This window comes from Erpetoichthys calabaricus, chromosome 4, assembly GCF_900747795.2.
Source record: "Erpetoichthys calabaricus chromosome 4, fErpCal1.3, whole genome shotgun sequence".
Classification (NCBI taxonomy): Eukaryota; Metazoa; Chordata; class Cladistia; order Polypteriformes; family Polypteridae; genus Erpetoichthys; species Erpetoichthys calabaricus.
The window spans coordinates 117,581,617-117,601,892 of record NC_041397.2 but is presented as its reverse complement, the minus strand read 5'-3'; the positions used below and the strand labels follow the sequence as shown (position 1 = coordinate 117,601,892).

General features: G+C 40.2%; 1 protein-coding gene across 12 annotated transcripts in view; it reads left to right on the top strand.

The window, feature by feature from the left end:
- The window catches only part of dmd (dystrophin), a 2,688,357-nt gene that overhangs the window by 640,042 nt on the left and 2,028,039 nt on the right, over nucleotides 1-20,276 (top strand). The gene's annotated exons all lie outside the window — the stretch shown is intronic.

The following is a 20,276-nucleotide window of genomic DNA, read 5'->3' as shown; positions in this document are numbered from 1 at the left end:
ATAAATGGAAAAAGTATAAACACATTTTTGTCTTATGAACCACAATAAAGCTGACTTTACACAGTTACAAAGACAAAATCAGGATCAGTTTTCAAACTCATGCTGCTAGCTCTAACACCTTTTTATCTTCTCAGTAATTCCAACTATAACTAACTGCAGCCTGCAGAACAGAGTACTGATAAATATATAGGGTGGGGCTGCATGTCAGTGACACACAGCCGGTCTCAGATGTTTTCACAGTTGTTATTGAGTTCAGAGACCTGCCAGTTGCAGCGAGGTGTACTTGTGTGTTTTTGTGGTATAATTCACACAGCTTGTGGCATGTGTTGCTCATATTGTATTCTGCCATTATCTTGAGCATCATGGCTCAACAAAGATCAATAGGCTATTACTTGTATATATACTTATATATATATATATATTGTGATGCCCGGCCCTTCAACACTGGATCCGGGGGAGCAGCCATGGGATCCACGCTACGTCCCCTGGAACACTTGAAGGGCGGGCCCCCTGGGTTGCATCGGGGCCACAGGCATGGGACTTCGTCCCTGTTGGGTTCCATGGCCACCGCCAGGGGAAGCTGCAAGGACTTAACGAGCCTGTCTGGGCTGTGATGCAGCCACAGCTGGAAGTGCAGGTAGGCTGATTACCACCTGAAGCACTTCTGGGTGGGCTATAAGAAGAGCCTGCAGCCACTACTCAGGGCACCAGAGTCGGGAGGAGGAGGAGGACAAAGCTCCCCTGGGAGGAGTGGAGGAAAAGAAGAGTTGTTTGGGTGTTTTTCTTTGGTGGTGTTTTTGGGACTGTGTTGTACCTGTGGGGATTACGGGGAAGATGTGCCCCACAGGTGCAGTTAAAATTAAATCTTTTTGTTTATTTTATGTGTGCCTCTGGTGTCAGTCTGTGCCAATAAAGTACCTTTATCACTATATATGTATATATATATATCCATCCATTTTCCAACCCGCTGAATCCAAACACAGGGTCATGGGGTTTGCTGTAGCCAATCCCAGCCAACAGGGCACAAGGCAGGAACCAATTCTGGGCAGGGTGCCAACTCACCGCAGAACACACACAAACACACCCACACACCAAGCACACACTAGGGCCAATTTAGAATTGCCAATCCACATGTCTTTGGACTGTGGGAGGAAACCGGAGCGCCCAGAGGAAACCCACGCAGACACGGGGAGAACATGCAAACTCCACGCAGGCAGGACCCGGGAAGCAAACCCAGGTCTCCTAACTACGAGGCAGCAGCGCTACCACTGCGCCACCATGCTGCCCTATAATATATATATATAGAAAATTGTAAAATTAACTAGCTGTGTAAGCCTGTGCTGTGAAAAGCCAGAGGTCCTGCAAACTATTGAAATCATCAGAAAAAAAATTGAAATGTAGAGATGTCAGGTAATTGAAAGGAACTACTCTGGGTTTTTGTTTTGCCGACATGCTTTCATCATTTGTGCATTAATGGCTAAGCAACTTTGTCTTTCTTCGGAGGTTTTGTTTTGCAGACGTGTTCGCCTCACTTGTGTATTAGCGGCGGGGGGAAAAGTAAAAGGGATACCGTTTTGCCAATGTTAGCGCCTCAGCGACTTTGTCTTTCTTCTGAGGTTTTGTTTTGCTGATGTGCTGGCCTCGCTTGTGTTATTAGTGGCTAGGCAAGTTTTCTGTTTCCTCGGAGGCGGAGCTCTTACCCCAACTCCACCTTTCACTTCTGGGCCGGACAGACACACACACTTCCACGTGTAGACATTTATATATAACATGAAAAGCAAAATGTAAAGCTGTAACCTGGCACATTGTGAATGAATGTGAGTAATGTCTTTAAGATAGCCTTGTAAAAATTCGGTCAATTACATGTATTCTGTTGGTACTAGAACAAAAATGAAGGTAATTTTTGGAGCCGTGAATGCCACTTTCCAGTTAAATTATTGGTGGTTAGGTGTTCACGTTGTGAAAATTGTGCCTTACAAAGGGGTTTTCAGGAACAAATTAGCTTCGTAATGCAGAAGCTTGTAAATAATAGACATATTCCCCTATTTCTGTAGAACTGTATTTATTTAATTCAACACCAGCCTATTTTTTTCTTTTATAACCCTCTAACCAGATTAAGGGTTATAACATTGTATGTGCTACATCCAAACTATATAAAGGTAGTTCAGTTGATATAGTACATGTTTGGGGGACTAGGCTGTTGTAGCTGGAGGGCTTTATGCTCCATAATTGAATAAAATGACGAGTGGTATGATTCCTAAGTTCAATAGGTGTCAACAGAGTGTCACAACGTGCTATGCATATTCCCCTGCTGTTCCGTTGCAAAGTTCAAGCAGCTGGGTGTATATTTGGTCCTTTAGAAATGCAATGCGATTTTAAATTGCTGCAGCACCTGAGGGCCCCCGGAAGGAGCTCTAGGCATATGGTCATAAGACTTACAAAATAATTGACTCGAGGATCTTGATAAATGAGAAAACTTCATGCAGTCCATCAGCCTCATCTGGTTAGCTTATAGCTAAGTTGTCAAAATATATCACTAGATACATTTTTTAAACATTTCACTCAGTAGTTAGTTCTGGTTTACCACAACTCTTTGTTTAAAGAAGTGCTTCCTGTCTTCAATCTCAAATACACTTCCCTTTACTTGAGGACTGATGTCTTCAAGTATGTGATTCATGATTTAAATGAAAGAATTCTGCTGAATCAACTCTGTTGATGCCTGTGAGAATTTGGAGGACCTGGATTAATTAGATCTCCATGCAGCCTTCTCCTAGTTGAGACTAAAGAGGTTCCATTCCTTGGTCCTGTCAGAGCAGAACATGCCCTTTAGTCCTAGTGTTGCTGTGTCATTTTTAGTGTGGTGACCAGAACTGCATGCAGATTCCAGTATTACATTATAACATTTAAGTATGGCATCCCTTGATTTACATTTGAACGTTTTTACAAAATAACCTAACATTTTATTTGCCTTTTTAATAGCTTCTCCTCATTGCCTACATAATGAGAAACTGCTAAACCTTTTCAAAGGTTGTTCTCTGCAAACCATCTTGTCCCTTCTTGAATTTATAATTAATGTTTCTATTGTATATATGTAACACATTGCAATTTTTCTACATGAAAGTTCATTAGAACATTGTCAAGGTATTTTTTAAATAGTTTCACTGTATTCTAAGTATCTGCCATCCCCCAGTTTTATCGTAACCTGTGCATTTCACAGGATTACTAACTATACTGGAGTCTATGCCATTAACATAAATTAGAAAATGCCATGGTCCAAAAATAGACCACTGATGGCTTCTCCACTGCCTATATCACACGATTATCAAAGCACTTAACAGGGTTTTCCTTGGAGTACTATATGGTAAAGCCTTAAAAACCCCTATCTGGCTACCCTAACTGTGAGTGTGGAGCTGGGAATAGAGTAGATGACCAGAATTCAACTGGAGAGATCAAGAGAGGCCAGAGGTTCTAAGAAGGAATGGGATGTGATAAACTCCTGAACTACATAGGGTAGTCAGTCAGTCATTTTCTATTCTGCTTAGTCCTGAACTGGGTTATGGGGTGTACTGGAGCCTATCCCATCCAGCGCTGGGCACAAGGCAAGAACAAACCCTGGAGAAGGCACCAGTCCATCACAGGGTGAACACTCACACACACACACACATACTTCAACCACATACTAGGGCCAATTATAGTATCACCAATCCACTTAGCCTACATGCCTTTGGAGTGAGGGAGAAAACTGGGGTACCCAGAAGAGACCCACGCAGACAGAGGGAGAACATGTAAGTCTATGCAAGCAGGACCTGGGATGTGTACACTGGTCTCCTTACTGCCACTGTATCCTGTGCAGATAGGTGCTGATGGGCAACAAGTTTATTGTTGCTTTTTGTATTCATTGTATATTTTGATAATAGTAATAAAATGTCTTTTTTTAAATAATTATTATGATATATCTGTTTAAAACACCATTTTATTGTAGTTTATTATTGACTTTATTATTGTCACTGATTTTACACCATGTTTTTATACTTCTTGGTTTGGAATCAATCTGTAAATTGTGATATGGGCCTTTTCTCCTTTGCAGGATTATCAACTCTATTGAATTTATTTAGACACATAGAGCATAAAATGTGTTTTTCTTTCTTTTTTTAATGAAAACATAGGATTCAGCCCAGCATGGTACATTAACTACAGTTCACCTAAAGCCTCCATAATACATCAGATCATGATGTGAAGGACTGCATGCTGATACTTTCAACTATACTGCACTGAACTGAAGTATCAATTAACACATGCTCACAGTGGATAGTGATCATTGGAGTGATCATCTGGTACAGAACTTGTTTGATCCAGTTATGGGAATTGCAGGCTGTCCTGAACAGGATTGTTATAAGTACATAAAGAATAATGATGACCCTGTGTTCGGATTCAGCGGGTTGGAAAATGGATGGATGGATGCTTTAGGTAATATTTATCTATATATATAATTCTCTAAGCCGCCGCCAGAGCGGGCAAGACACCCATGAAAGCACGCAGGAAGGAGCCACGCCCACACCCATGAAAGCACACAGGAAGGAGCCACGCCCACCAACTCTAAGACCATTGGATACAACGAAAACTCGCAGAGCCACACCCACCAACTCAGACGCGACGCTTTGGAAAACACGCCGTCATTTCTGTTTGTCTGTGCTACAGTCCACATGCAGCTCTGAGCCACATTGACTTTTCGGTTACAACGCACGACCGCGTGCAACATCACAAACTGTTTTACACACTACATACAGCAATTCGCATCCGCGACAAACATGCGTCTTCTTAGATAGTCCTGCAGGAACACGGAAAACGTTTCCCTGCCCACCAAAGCAGGACCATGTAAGAATAGGCATGTTTGTCGCGGATATGAATTGCTGAATGCAACGTCTAAAACAGTTTGCGAGGGGTATCCCATGGGATCCTTAAAACAATCCTTTAAAACTGAGGTTAAAACACATGAAGGAAGCAGTCTTTAAAAACCAATAAGCCCTGTGCCTCTGTTTCATTAGCGTCTCACCTGCTTCACCGATGCAGGCCCTGCAACAGTCGAGACGCTCTCTCAGCAGCTGACCTTCTCTGTGCCTGACTCCACTATAGGCTGCAACAAAATTATGAAAGTACGGGCACATTTTTTCACACAAGCTGTGTGTGTGGGTGGGTGGGTGTTAGTTAGTTAATTAGTTACTCAAAGGATTTCAAGATTTAATATGCACAAGCGGTAACACTGCAAAAGCATCCCAAACCAGAAAAGACGGCTGGCAGTAAGTGGCCGACAAATTAAACGCATGTGCATTGTACTTACTGAAAGCAGCGTTACGGATTTTGCAAATGTTCATTTTTTTCCCTCTGCTTAAAACACATTTAAAAAGTGGCGTGATTATGCGGCGCCGTGGGTTGGTATGCAGCATGTAAAACAGTTTGTTTGTCGCGGATAATTTGCCTTTTACTATTACACAAAGACAATTTCCTGTTAATACTTCGTTACGTTGATATGGCGGTGTTCTCAGTATTCAAAGCACTATCCACACAGGGAGGAACCGGAAAGCGAAACCACAATCTTCCACAGTCTCCTTACTGCAAAGCAGCAGCACTACTGCAGCGCCACAGGGCAGTTAAAGAATACACCAGGTTCAATTTTTTTTTCACTTCTGTTTACAGAGATCGGGTCGTAGATAGCATTGTTGCAATGTTACTTTTCTTGGTGGCTTTTTACATTACGGATGTTTCACATGTTCATTTTTTCTTCTGTGCTTAAAAGACATTAAAAAAGTGTTTCTCCACTGTGACTTCGGAACATCTCAGTACGCAAGCTATATTAAGCGTCAATAACGAAGACTCGCTACACCTTAATCTACAAGTACTGACACTTATCCCTACCAACGAAGTAACTTTCACCAGCGTGGCCTTCTTCGTCACAGACGATCGCGCTTTCAGTCACGGACAATTATATGTTGCTCTCTCCAGAGGTCTATCTTTTCATTCACTCACAGTGGTATCCACAAACCCACCCCATTTGGACAACTGTGTCGTTCAGGAAGTGTTCACCCATCAATTCATAATTATGCGGTGTATGCTACGCCGCGGGTTGGCTAGTTGTTAATATTACTTTATCATTGTGTTGACAAAAGTGAAGATACTGGTGCTCTACATAAATCATATTTAAAGGGTGTATATGTGCAGCTTAATTTTTCCATTAACATATATCTCTTTTGTTAAGTCAAAAGTTTTAGAGTTAACAGTGTGGGCTGGATTACCATTATTAGGTTGTGTAATTAGGTTGGGTTTCCTTCTATATCACAAAAATGCACAGCTTAGGTAAACTGGTGACTTTAAAACTGGCCCCATCGGAGAGAGTGAGAACCCAGCAATAGACAGGTATTTTGTCCATGGTTGGTTCATGCCTTGCACCAAATGGTCACAGGATAGGTCACCAAATGGTCACAGGATAGGCTGCCTGAGACCCTGCATTGGATTATGTGGGTCCAAAATTGGAAGTATCAATTTACCTATTAGGCTGTATACAATACAAGTGATACATGTAAAAGAGTTAATCAAATAATCCAAGTTATCTGATAGCTCTCTGAAAAAAAAGGCAGCTGGATAACAAAACAACTTTTTTTTTAAATTTTCTCTTCATGTATCTTTATTAAAAAATGTTCAAGGAATTCAAGAGCAAAACCTTTTGTTGAATACTGTAATAAAATAACATTCATTCAGAGTGTTGGGGCACCCATTGGCAAACCCCGTATAATTGAAAATTAAAGTGCATGAAAACACAAAAATCAGTCTTCCCAGACCAGAGCCCTATCGTGACTGCCCAAGTTGGTGGGTAGACTGACACAGGAAGTGACATTGGTGGAGCAGAGCTGTCAATCTACTGATCTGCAGAGGGAGGAGAAGAGAGAACATTATCACACACCACCACCCCTTGGGTTGGTGGACAATTACCATCACCTAAGTCCTTAAAAGAAGGGTCTCTAACTCTGGACCTGGAGGGCCACAGTGGCTGCAGATTTTCATTCTAATCATCTTCTTAATTAGTGAACAGTTTTTGCTGCTAAATAACTTCTTTTGCCTTAGTTTTAATTAACTTGACTCAGACCCCTTAGTTGTTTCTTTTTCCTTAATGACCAGCCAAACAATAATGAGACACAAAATGAGCCGCCATTTGACCAGCTCACTTGTGCCCATCACACAGTATCTGAAAATAACGAAAGGTGAAGGCCTTAGTAAGGATGATCTACTCAGGTCACCAAAAGATTTTAATGGTTTTCTTAGAAAAAACAGAAAATCAACAGTTTTGGAAATGTCTACTGTGACAGAATAAGAGTAGCAACAAGGCATGGAATTAAATAATGGGTTTAATTAGCAAGACAACAAGAATCTGCTTCTAATTAAGGAACTGGTTGGAGGCTGAAGTCCCAATTCAGCTATTGGCTCTCTTCACATCGCATTTCTGTTTGGCTGCCATTTAATGAAGAAAAAAATCAATTTAGAGGACTGAATCCTTAAAAATAGGAATATTAAAATGAAGGGAAAAGACATTAATTAGTAGTGAAAACTGGTCACTGATTAGGAAAGGGTTTGAATGAAAAACTGTAACCACTGTGGCCCTCCAGGATCGGAGTTGGACATCCCTGCTAAACTGTCTCCCATGTGCACACGCGTGACAATACATTTCTGCAATTAAGTAGCATGTAAAGTCATATGGCTAACTAACATTACTGGGATGGGAACATGTGTGAACATGGAGGACACTGCTCAACAATAATGCCTTTTCATATTAGTGAAAACACACTTAATTTATTTAAGTGTGGCATGGAGCTGGAGACTATCCTGGCAGCATTGGGCATAAGGCTAGAACAACACCTTGACATGGTGCCAGGTCATTGCAGGCTTCGCTCAAGCACACACCCACACTCACTTTTGAAGTTTAATGTTACCAGTTAACCTAAACTCTTTCCATATGAATACAAGACTAAACCAATGTACCTGGCAAAAACCATGGACAGAGCATATGGACAGCAAATAGGACATTGCTGGGGCCAAGAACTAAACTTTATGCCCCTGAAGCATGATGTATCAACGAGATCATTAGAGTTGGAGGATGGAGCAGTGGGTTCTATTGTAACAGCTCATACAGTTTATGCTTTAGTATACTCTATTTTCCATTTGTGTGCTTTAAAATTATATTTTTTAATAACTCTATGCTTTCCATGCATTTAAGCATAACAGATTTCTAAATGTGGCTGCATTTTTGCAGTTATTTGTATTGTTTATTAATGGCATGCCCCAAAAGGAGCTAAAGAATGTCAGAGTTACAGTACCAGACAGTGCTGAGTTTACAGGCTTCTTCTGTATTCTTTCAAACCCAACAGTTAGTGAGCCAGCTCAGTCCAGATGGAATGCTGCCACGAGTCATTCCAGTTATTCATTAAGTGCTTGTTCTTAACTGGTCTGTGTTTGTTAATCAATGTGACTGCTGTCTTGTGCCCTAAAAAGAATTTATCTGAGACATTTGGTGCTGAAGAACAACTTCTTCTAATTTCTAATTGGTATGCTATTCTTTTGATGTTACACTGCTTTTAGCACACTAATTTGTGGAGCCAGACTGTCTTTATCACCTCATACGTTTAAAGAATTTCTTTGGTTTTAGGAGAATTAAATGCACAAATTCATGCATTACCATGAGTCAAGTGGTTATTACTTGCTGCAGAGGTTTACACTAAACACTGAATAGCTGATCATATCAAAATTTTTGTCAAGTTTGCTTAAGAACATTTCAGCTTTAATTAGGTTCAGAACTTCTCATCCCTTGCATCTGAATCACCAAATGTCATGCCGAGAACTTTCATTTGGGAGCAAGATATAATAAAATAAACAAAAGACAGCTATCAAAGAGCTGGGGTCCTAAAGTGTTGGCAATAGGTTTAAGGCAAATGAAGTTTAAAGAAGGGTTTTGAAATGAACTGACATGATGCACCTGCATGTGCAATTCTTGTTGAAAGCAAAGAAAATGAGAGACAGAACATTTTTTTGTGTCTGTGTAACTTGATGAGGTGAGTAACTTTGATTATCTTGTTACAATGTCACCTGTCAAGGAATGGGATATATTCGGCAACAACTGAATAGTGGATTCTTGAAGGTGATGTGTAGGAAGCAGGCAAAAATGGGCATGAGTAAGGATCTGAGCGACTTTGACAAGGACCCAAATGTGATGGCCTAGACCAGTGCTCCGCAACCTTTTCTCACCTACGACACACCCAAGTTCTTCCTAGAAATCCGCGGCACATCAAAAGCCAAAATATATAGCAGTGGCGTAGCTAAGGGGGGGGGGCGGTCCGCTCCGAGCGCCAGCTATTTAGGGGCATCCAAACTACGGTAGTTTCCTTTTTTTTTTGTTCCTTGAGGAGTCGCAAAAAAAAAATTCTTTCAGCTTTGGGGCGTCAAATTTTTCACCGCCCCGGACAACATGAACTCCAGCTACGCCACTGATATATAGATATTAATTTAATACACTAATTTTACAATAAATTTTCATTTTTTATTATAAGTATACATACATAAAAACTATATTTACTTTTATACAATCTTAATAATTATTATAACAATGACTGATTAATGTGATACCTGCGCTTGTTTCAATGAACACAAAAGTTTTATATTCGGCTCAATATTTGACAGCGTAACCCGAAGTTCTTGGTCAAGATCTTTTAAGCATGACCGCTTATCATTTTTAATTAACGCAAGAGTTATTTGTCTTTTTTGGCGTAACTGGGATGGTTTGAATTTAGATGGCGATTTAGTTTACTGGGTGCCATTGCCTCGTTTGATTGCTGATTGCCGCAAATGATGCATTGTGGCTTTGGAGCCGTTTCGTCACCACACCACGAGAATCCATATCGAATGTAGTCTTCGTTGTACTTCCTTTTCACAATCTTCTTTGGTTTTTTTTGCAACACTTGTGCTGGGTTCTTCATCATCTGTACATGAAGACGAATCTTTTCCACGTAAAAATGTATCCATATTTAAAGGGGTATAAAACTAAATATGAATCACACGAAGAACGTTAACCATACACAATTCAGCAACACAACTAATAGTAATGAATGATAACTAGTGTCGCAAGACAAGTGAATGCGATGTAGCACGACTAATATGTCGGCCTGAATTGAATCTAGGTGAGGGCACGGAGCGCTCTGCCTATCAAAGCATACTACGCAGTTGTCTGGCGACTACGTAGGGCCTACGTCGTAGGCGCCAGGCGATGGGATTTATTATTTCAGAGAAATGACACATAAAATTATGAAACCTTTAAAAGGCTATTTACGCGAATATTTCATTGCACGTATTCTCGTTATTGTGTTTCTAAGGAGGACCTGTGAAATATTATTTAGTTAGAAAATTGCCTTATTTGACCGCGTCACACCTGTATCGGCTCAAGGCACACCAGTGTGCCGTGGCACACCGGTTGCGGAGCACTGGCCTAGACAACTGGGTCAGAGCATCTCCAAAATGGCAGCTCTAGTGGGATGTTCCTGGAATTCCTGGAATGCAGCTGTTAGTACCTACCAAAAGTGGTCCAAGTAAGGACATTCTATGAACTGGCAACAGGGACATAGCTGGCCAAGGTTCACTGAAGCGCAAGGGGAACAAAGTCTAGCCCATCTGCTCTGATCTCAAAGTGCTACTGTGGCACAAATTGCTGAAAAACCTAATACTTGCCATGAGAGAAAGGTTTCAGAGGACACAGTGTATTGTAGCTTGTTAAATATAAGGCTGTGTAGCTGCAGGCCAGCTAGAGTGCCCATGCTGATCCTTATTCACTACTGAAAGCATCTATAATGGACATGTGAGTGTCAGAACTGGACCATCAAGGAATGGACGAAGGACACCTCGACTGGTGAATCACATTTTCTTTTAGATCATGTGGATGGTTGGGTGTGTGTGTGTCAATTACCTGGGAAAGAAATGGCAGCAGGATGCACTATTGGAAGAAGGCAAGCTGGCAGAATGCAGTGAGATGCTCTGGGCAATGTTCTGCTGGGAAAACTTGGGTTCTGGCATGCATGTAGATGTTACTTTAACATGTGCCACCTGCATAAAGATTGTTGCAGACCATGTACATCCCTTCATGGCAACTGTATTCCCTGAAGGCAATGGCCTGTTTCAGCAGGATAATGCGCCCTGCCACACTGCAACAACTGTTTAGAAATGGTTTGAGGAACATTACAACAAAAACAACATTTATTTATATAGCACATTTTCATACAAATGATGTAGCTCAAAGTGCTTTACATGATGGAAGAAAGAGAAAAAGACAAAATAAATAAGAAAATAGAATTACGGAACACTAATTAACATAGAGTAAAAGTAAGGTCCGATCGCCAGGGAGGACAGAAAAAACAAACAAAAAAAAAAAAACTCCAGACGACGGGAGAAAAAAATAAAATCTGCAGGGGTTCCGAGGCTACCAGACCATCCAGCCTCCTCTAGGCATTCTACCTAACATAAACGATCTCAATCAGTCCTTATTGTATTCAGGCTTCACATGGAAGAATTTGATGATGATGGTCATGTGTACTTCTGGCCTTTAATCCATCAATGTGGGAACATCACGGTACTTTGATCAGATGACACAGGTCGCCACCACAGAAAACCAGAAAAATAACAGAAGAGAAAGTAGGGGTTAGTATGGATTACGGAGCCACCAGGAATAATAATGATAATTAAATGCATATACAGAGTATCAGGATTAAACTAAAATGAAGCCACGTTAAAGTAATGCGTTTTTAGCGGTTTTTTAAAGTGCTCCACCGTATTAGCCTGGCGACTTCCTATTGGCAAGCTATTCCAGATTAGCTCTTGGAATAATAAGCAGACACTCATTTGAAAATCTTAGGTTACAATTTGGAGTGTAAGGTAAAAGACATTCTGAAATATAGGATGGAGCGAGATTATTTAAGGCTTTGTAAACCATAAGCAGTATTTTAAAGTCAATTATAAATGACACAGGTAACCAATGTAGTGATATCAGAACTGGGGAGATGTGATCGGATTTTCTTTTGCTAGTTAAGATTCTAGCAGCTGCATTCTGCACAAGTTGCAATCGATTTATGTCTTTTTTGGGTAGTCCTGAGAGGAGTGCGTTACAGTAATCTAGCCGACTGAAAAGAAAAGAGTGAACTAATTTCTCAGCATCTTGCAATGTTATAAAAGGTCTAACTTTTGCTATATTTCTTAAGTGAAAAAGTGCTGTCCTAGTAATCTGATTAATATGTGATTTAAAATTCAGGTCAGAGTCAATAGTTACCCCTAAATTTTTTACCTCCGCCTTGACTTTTAATCCTAATAACAACAAGTTTATTTCTAATAACCACATTATATCCATTTTTGCTAATCACTAAAATTTCTCTTTACTCCTTATTAATTTTGAGAAAATTACTACTCATCCATTCAGAAACACAAGTAAGACATTGTGTCAGTGAATCAAGAGTGTTGGGGTCGTCAGGCGCTATTGATAAATACAGTTGTGTTTCATCAGCATAGCTGTGGTAGCTCACATTATGCCCCGAGATAATCTGGCCTAATGGAAGCATGTAAATCAAAAAGAGAAGCAGGCCCAGGATAAAGCCTTGTGGAACACCATATAGAATATCATGTGTCTTTGAAGTATAATTACTACACCTAACAAAGAATGACAAAGAATTCAATGTGTTGACTTGGCCTGCAAATTCCCCAGATCTTAATCCGATTGAGCATGTGTGGGATGTACAGGAAAAAAAAAGTCCAATCCATGGAGACAACAACTTACAACTTACAACTTACAGGGCTTAAATCAAACGTCTTGGTCCCAGATAACATTGGACACTTTCAGAGGTCTTGTGCAGTCCATGCATCAACAGGTCAAGGTTTTTTTTTCAGCACGAGGAGGACCTACACAACATATGGCAGGTGGTTTAAATGTTGTGGCTGATGGGTGTATATACAGTATGTATTAATGTATACATGCACACGCTGGTTTGAATATTAACACAACAGTGTCCATTAGAAATTTGCACTCTTTTCCCTTCTCTGTGCGTTCTTCTTCATGTAATCAGTTTTCTTCCAAGTCCCAAAAATGTGCAGATTAATTTAACTGGAAATAATTTAATTTCCTAGTGTATGTGAGTGTGGGAGTGTGCTACATCCAGGCTTGGTTCCAGGTATATGCCCAGAGCTTTCAGAATAGTTACCTGATCCCCTTGACCTTAAAATGGAAAAAGGGGAATTGAAAATGGATAGATGTGTGATCATTTTCCAAACAAACTATAAATCCAATGCTTACTTCCTGTCATACATGTACATATATAAAATAATCCTTTCATTGTAAATACTGATGAATAGATGATTTGATCACACTCAGATTTTGTACAATGTACAAGCATCATACTCAAGCCAATATAGTAAAGTTAACTATGTAATGGCCCCCACATTTCTTTATTTTAATCCTCAAAGAAAAAACACAGTAAAGGTTAAATAATATTGAGACTCCAGAAGGGAATATCACTTTTAATACAGAATGGGTTACAGTTACAATATTTAGGAATACCATCAGAGTTGCCTCAATGTGCTTTAGGTGTGTGTCAAAGTTTTCTCCCCCACAGGGTGACGTAAGACTGCAGTTACCAGACATCTTGAGGTGGTTGGCAGGGAAGTAAGCGGAGCCAGCTGGAGTTTACTGTATTTCACCCAGGTTGGCTTCTCCAGTGATGAAAGAGAAAAAGACAAACACGTGACCTTTACGTTGTTTTCCTAAACATTTAACTTTGCTCGTATTTGGACCAGGTGTTCTCAGTCGAATACTTATACAGTGGAACCTCGGTTTACGAACGTCTTGGTATACGTACAACTCGGTTTACGACCAAAAAGTTCGCCAAACTTTTGCCTCGGTTCACGACCAAACACTCGGTTTACGAACAAGCCAGGTTCCCTTTCGGTTTGTTGATGTTCATTCTCTCCCTGTGCAGCGAGCGAGAGAGAGCACACGCACGCACACACACACACACACACACACACAGAGAGGCAGCGCAAGAGACAGAGGGCTGTGCACACACACACACACACAGGAACACGCGCGAGAGAGGCGTGTGCGCACACACACAGGAGCGCTCTAGACAGACACACTGTGAGCTACAAAGCTGATCGCACCCCCAGAGAACACAGATGCCCCTGGGAAAACCCCTAAGAAACATGGACAGACTACCTTCACATTCCTCCTTTCCCTTCTTGCGGCTCTGTCGCGTAATATGCCTCTCGTGCGGTGCTCCGCCTTCTTAAAAAGCCTGCACGGGCTTCTTTCAGTTTGTTAAATTGGTTGCTTGCTTCTCCTTCTTTCTCTCTCAGACAATCTGTGCTCCTGGCGGAGCTGTCATCTCTGACTTGTCATGGAGCACGTTTAAACTGTTGAAAAGAGACAAATGTTTGTTTGCAGTGCTTTGAATAAAGTTCCTTTTTTTCTACAACCTCCTGTGTCTCTGTGCAAATCTGTGACCACACACACAGGTGCTCCAGGCTCGCAAAAGAGAGACGCACGCACACACACACACACACACACACAGGCTGGGGGGGGGTGGCGGGTAGGAGAGAGACGCGTGCACACACACAGGAGCGCTCCAGGCTCGCAAAAGAGAGACGCACGCACACACACACAGAGCGATTGAGGGACGCATAAGTTAGAGAAGGCTTGTTTTTGTTTTCAGTTATGTTTCCGGTGATCGGTTCGTAGCCTGCATTGTTGCAGTGTTACTTTTCTTGGTGGTTTATTAAATTACGGATTTTTCAAATGTTCCTTTTTTCCCCTGTGCTTAAAACTCATTAAAAAAAGTGTTTTTAGCGAGAGCGGTTCCTAGCACTATAGCGCGAACTATTGCAGTGTTAGTTTTCTCTGTTGTTAAAGGTTTTCTCAGTGTTATTCAATGTTTTTACATTTAGTTTACCATTACGCTGTGCATTCTATGGTATAATTAACTATATTTGTGCTTAAAAACTGAAAAAATGTATATATTTACATACAGTTTCTACGGTCTGGAACGGATTAATTGTATTTACATACAATCCTATGGAAGAAATTGCTTCGGTTCACGACCAACTCGGTTTACGACCAGAGTTGTGGAACGAATTATGGTCGTAAACCGAGGTTCCACTGTATTCTCAACATTGAAATGTTTTTCACAGTGAGGCAAAAGACCAAAAGTGAGTTATAGGGAATGTTCAGTTGTATTTATTATATGTTCACTCAGTAAAAGTTGGTGTTGGATAACATTCTTCAATACATCAGTGAAATAAAGTTTTAAAAATGGTAATCGTTCACTCACATGCTTTTTTTTTTTTATCTAATATTAAGGTTTGGTTGTTTACTGGTATCTGTGGGCTGGTCACTATGGATAGATGCAAGGACAAAGTTGTGAACATATCTGCATGAGAGACCAGTGCATTTCAAAGCAAACTAAATGCCAGCCAGTAAAAGAAAAGAAATATGTCCTTGAAGCAAATTGCTTTTTTTAACAGTAAGCACATCAATTTGTTTTCTTTTATCTGATCATTTCTTGAACTAGTCCTTATTTGGATCCTATCACCCAAACGTAAAGGGTGTGCATGGATAAAATCAGTTCTTAACAGGTTATGAGTTAATCTCAGGGCACCCATAAACGCATACACACACAAGCAATTTAGCAACATCAGCTGACCTCAGCTGTCTTTAGGCTATGAAGGGAAGCCTAGTAACTCGGAGGAAATTAACAAGGGCAGAAATATGACATGGACCTATCACAAATTTAGACATAATACCCAGATTCAATAAAGCAGTAAAACACCCTGCTGTGTTATTGTGTCACTGCCAGCTTCTCACACCACTAAATTAAAAGATTATGAAATCAAAATGAAACATTCTATAAAAAGATATTTACAGTACACGGACCTCTGGTAGATGTTGCTTGATTTATTATTTTTGTAAAGATTCTCCTGTTCAGTCCTTCTCGTAATAGGAAATGGATGCATTCAGTGAGCAGAAATACATGTCATGTGTCCCTGTGTCCACAATTATTGTGATATTTATAGTATGTGTGTCGGCTAGGCTACCTGTATGAGAGGCCATCTGACCTACTTCTCTCTCCCAGCACTCTCTCAAGACTCTTACCTCTTTTTCTCTTTTACAGACTTTTTTTTTGACAGGGATGTGGGCTCTGCATCAGTCTGTCGTGGTGAAAAAGGAGCTGAGCCGTAAGGCAAAGCTCTCAATTTACCAGTTGATCTACGTTCCTACCCTCACCTATGGTCATGAGCTATGGGTAGTGACGGAAAGAACAAGATCGCGAATACAAGCGGCTGAAATGAGTTTCCTCCGCAGGGTGTCTGGGCTCTCCCTTAAAGATAGGGTGAGAAGCTCAGTCATCCGGGAGGGGCTCAGAGTAGAGCCGCTGCTCATCCGCATCGAGAGGAGTCAGATGAGGTGGCTCGGGCATCTGATCAGGATGCCTCCTGGACACCTCCCTTGTGAGGTGTTCTGGGCACGTTCAACCGGGAGGAGGCCCCGGGGAAGACCCAGAACACGCTGGAGGGACTATGTCTCCCGGCTGGCCTGGGAACGCCTCGGGATTCTCCCGGAAGAGCTAGAAGAAGTGGCCGGGGAGAGGGAAGTCTGGGCATCTCTGCTCAAGCTGCTGCCCCTGCGACCCAATCTCGGATAAGCGGAAGAGGATGAATGGATGGATGTTTTCTCTTCTAGCCAACCCTTCCTTTAGCTTGGAAAACTTTACTTTATGCATGCCAACTGGCAAAAATCAATCATTAAAACTTTAAATTAATTTATTTGTTGTGTTAACAAGCTAACATCACCCCACATAAACCTAGTACAATACATAATCAAGACTTCCAAATTTAAGGAACTTGGTAATACGGGAATGCTTTTACAGTTCTTGTCCTAAGTTTTTTTTTCTGTTACATATAGATAAGAACATAATAACAAAGTTGTACTCTCATATTTGTGTCCCTTTATAGGATTCTTGTAGGACAACACTAAGAGTTTGCTTGGCTAGACCTGACCTTACAACAGTGTTTCCCAGCATTTGTGGTGTCACCACAAAGTTTTTCACATGCTAGTGTGTTCGCAACCGACCATCCTTCTCCATGAATTTAGCTTGATTGTCTGACCAAAGGGTAGTGGGATGGTCCCTCTCAGTAAACTGAAGCAGGCAGCAGAGCTCACACAATCACCAAAGTGTAAGATAAATGAAGCATAATCATCAGTGCTTTTCCTCCTTGTTGAATCAAGTACAATGGTTAGAGTTAGGGTTGGAAAGGCCATCCAGTATTGGCCATGATCCACCTACAATACTTCCACTGTGAATCGAGCCTGATCATCGGACTGGTGTATGAGGTTTCATCCGGGGTTACCCGCGATCCACTTGTGATGTTGCCATAGCGAATTGAGCATGCTTTTTGGAGCAGTGGGGTTGCACCGGTGGGGAAACACTGCCTTAGAAGTACTATTTCTGGCCATTGACCATTTGAACCTTGAGTTTGTACGTGAGAGGAGGCAAAAGTTCAACTGGCATGAGGAAGGGAGGTCAGGGAAATTAAGGAAAATGTATGCAAGGTGGTAGAAAGGGTGTCTGGGAACTTTACTGGTGGGTAACTGCTCTAGGCACCCCATCGAATAGACGGGTGGTGCAGTACACACCCTTCCTAATAGTGCTCTCCACTGCCACCTGCCGGCCTAGAAAATAAAACTAAACCCTACTGCTAATTCTCCCCAAGTGTAACATTGTCCCTTTTTACATCAGATTAGATGTCTTCTGGCTTATTAACCACCATACATAGCCTTCCTGTTTCTGTGTACAGAGGGTCTTCTGTCCTTGGCATATGTTGTGTTGTCTGCCCTTTTGTATTCTGGGGCAATTTTTATAGATTTCTTAAAGGTTTCCAATACCTTTCTTTTTTCAATGTTTCCTTGCAGGGCTATATTCATGTAGTCAAGATCTGTGGGCTTCTGATGATTTCTCACACTGGAGTACAGGATTTTGCTGGTTGCCAGTGCTGATTGCTCTATATTGAGGAAATCTTTTCTGGGACTCCTCTGTGCTCTCTTTGCCCTTAACAAACTTTTGATGATGGCTCAACATAAGCAATGTAGTGTTTCTATTTTCTTTTTATTTTCTAGCATGAAATTATTATCTTATTTTTCCTTTTGTAGATGCACAGTGACACTAACACATTTGTAAGTGGACATCTTGGACACAGATCTTAAATTCTTAAACTAATGGACTGTGATTACTTCCTCCAGGACTAAAAAAACCATAATGCACAATGTATTTGTTAACTATCTAGAAATGCACATGTAGCAAAAAATATTTGTTAATTAGCTGCATTGCTATTTTATGGAAATCCATTGATTTACATATCATAAATCTTTCAAAAGCTAATCAGGAGATACACACTGTATCATTAGTTTTGAAACATTTAGATGAGAATTAGGTGTCTTGTTTATTCTGTACAGAGACCCCAAGCATTAACATGCTGTCATTCTCTATGTGCTCTACAGTATGTTTGGGGGTGTACATGAGTGTGGCCGGCAGTCAAGCATAGTTTTCTTAATTAATTGCAAAATAATATTGAGCAGAACAAAGTCATTTTGTGTTTGCTATTAATGTTTATTTCTGTTTTAAATATGAGCAGTTTCTGCCTGCCTTGTCAGTGAAGAGACCGACGTTAATCAGCTCATAAAATTACCATTTTGGTGTGTTTAATTCATGCAGTATCCAGTAGTACAATGGTATTTAAACTTCAAAAATGGTGTGACTGTATTTGCATTGATAAGACAGGTATGTAGGTTCCATATTAGAGTTTATCAAGTACATTTTTATTTTCTTTATTTTCTACTATTTAATTTTTAAATCATGGGCACTTCACAGAGTACAGTAAATTGATATACAGGTTGTGTGAGAACTGCATTATTTAGGTCTTTATGACTACACCTTACAACATCTTTGGTTAAACAAAGAAAATGGACATGATTGTCTATGTAGCACAATTAAATCTATGTTTAGGTTCAGAGATGTCATAACTGATTTGGGCACCTAACTGCTAGGCAATATTAGTTTATTCATAGCATTTGTTTTAGCTCTTTATTTCCTTTTATATTACCTTTCTTTGAGAGGGAAAACCACTGTCAGCATATTCCCATATTTGCCAGCTCACATACGTTTATCATATACACATGCATGACTTTCTGTGATCTTTATTTAAAATGCTCCAAAAGAAGAAATTGTTTACACATATTTGTCATGCAGAGATAAATAAAAAATAACTCAAATTATGATGAAGACATAGCACCTCTATACCCAGCAGAGGAGCGCTAGCTGTTGTAGAGATAAGATTCTTTTAAGAATTACTTCCAACATCAACTACAACATTAATTTCTATAGTACAGTACATTTTCATACAAAGAATGTAGCTCAAGGTGCTTTAGCAAGAAAAATATCAAATCAACCACCCACGTAAAGAAAAAATAAGGCTCTATAAAACCAAACAAACGATTGCATGATTTCTTCTATTGTTGAATGCTTACACTGTCAATAAGAAGAACTGGAAGAGCCTCATTGGAAAAAACAACTCATTACAGAAAGATCTTTTAAGTCTCAGTTTTTTAGTCGATTCATAAAAGTAGATGTCTTTTTGAAGTTGTCTTCTGTTTTTTCAGAGTGAGCAGGCTTCCAGCTGCTCCCAGACTTTTCTTTGTTTTATATTTTTAACTGTTGCTGGTCACTAAATTGATTGAATAAGTACACATGCTCAAAAAGATTAATAATTATCTGGACTAACATATGTACATTCATTCCATTGGTAGATGATGTGAACTATGAGTTCTCAACCACGTAAGCCCCAAAAGCACTTCCAAAAATGCCCACAAGAGAGGGAAATTCTGTTGTAAAAACCCCGACTAGACGTAAAAGGGTTTTGAAAAATCTTTATAAAATAAAAGATATTTTTATTCACAAAAAATGAATCTTCATTGAGTACAAAGGCAAAATCGAATTGCCTGTAACATGAAGGCAATTCAAATTAAACAAGAAACTGTGGGAGGCACTCCAGACTTATACAGCGAGATCTTCAAAAAAATGTTAATGAAAATTGAAAACATATAACAGCTTTGTTTTCTTAAGTACGCTGCATTGCAAAATTGATAAAAAAAAAAAAGATTA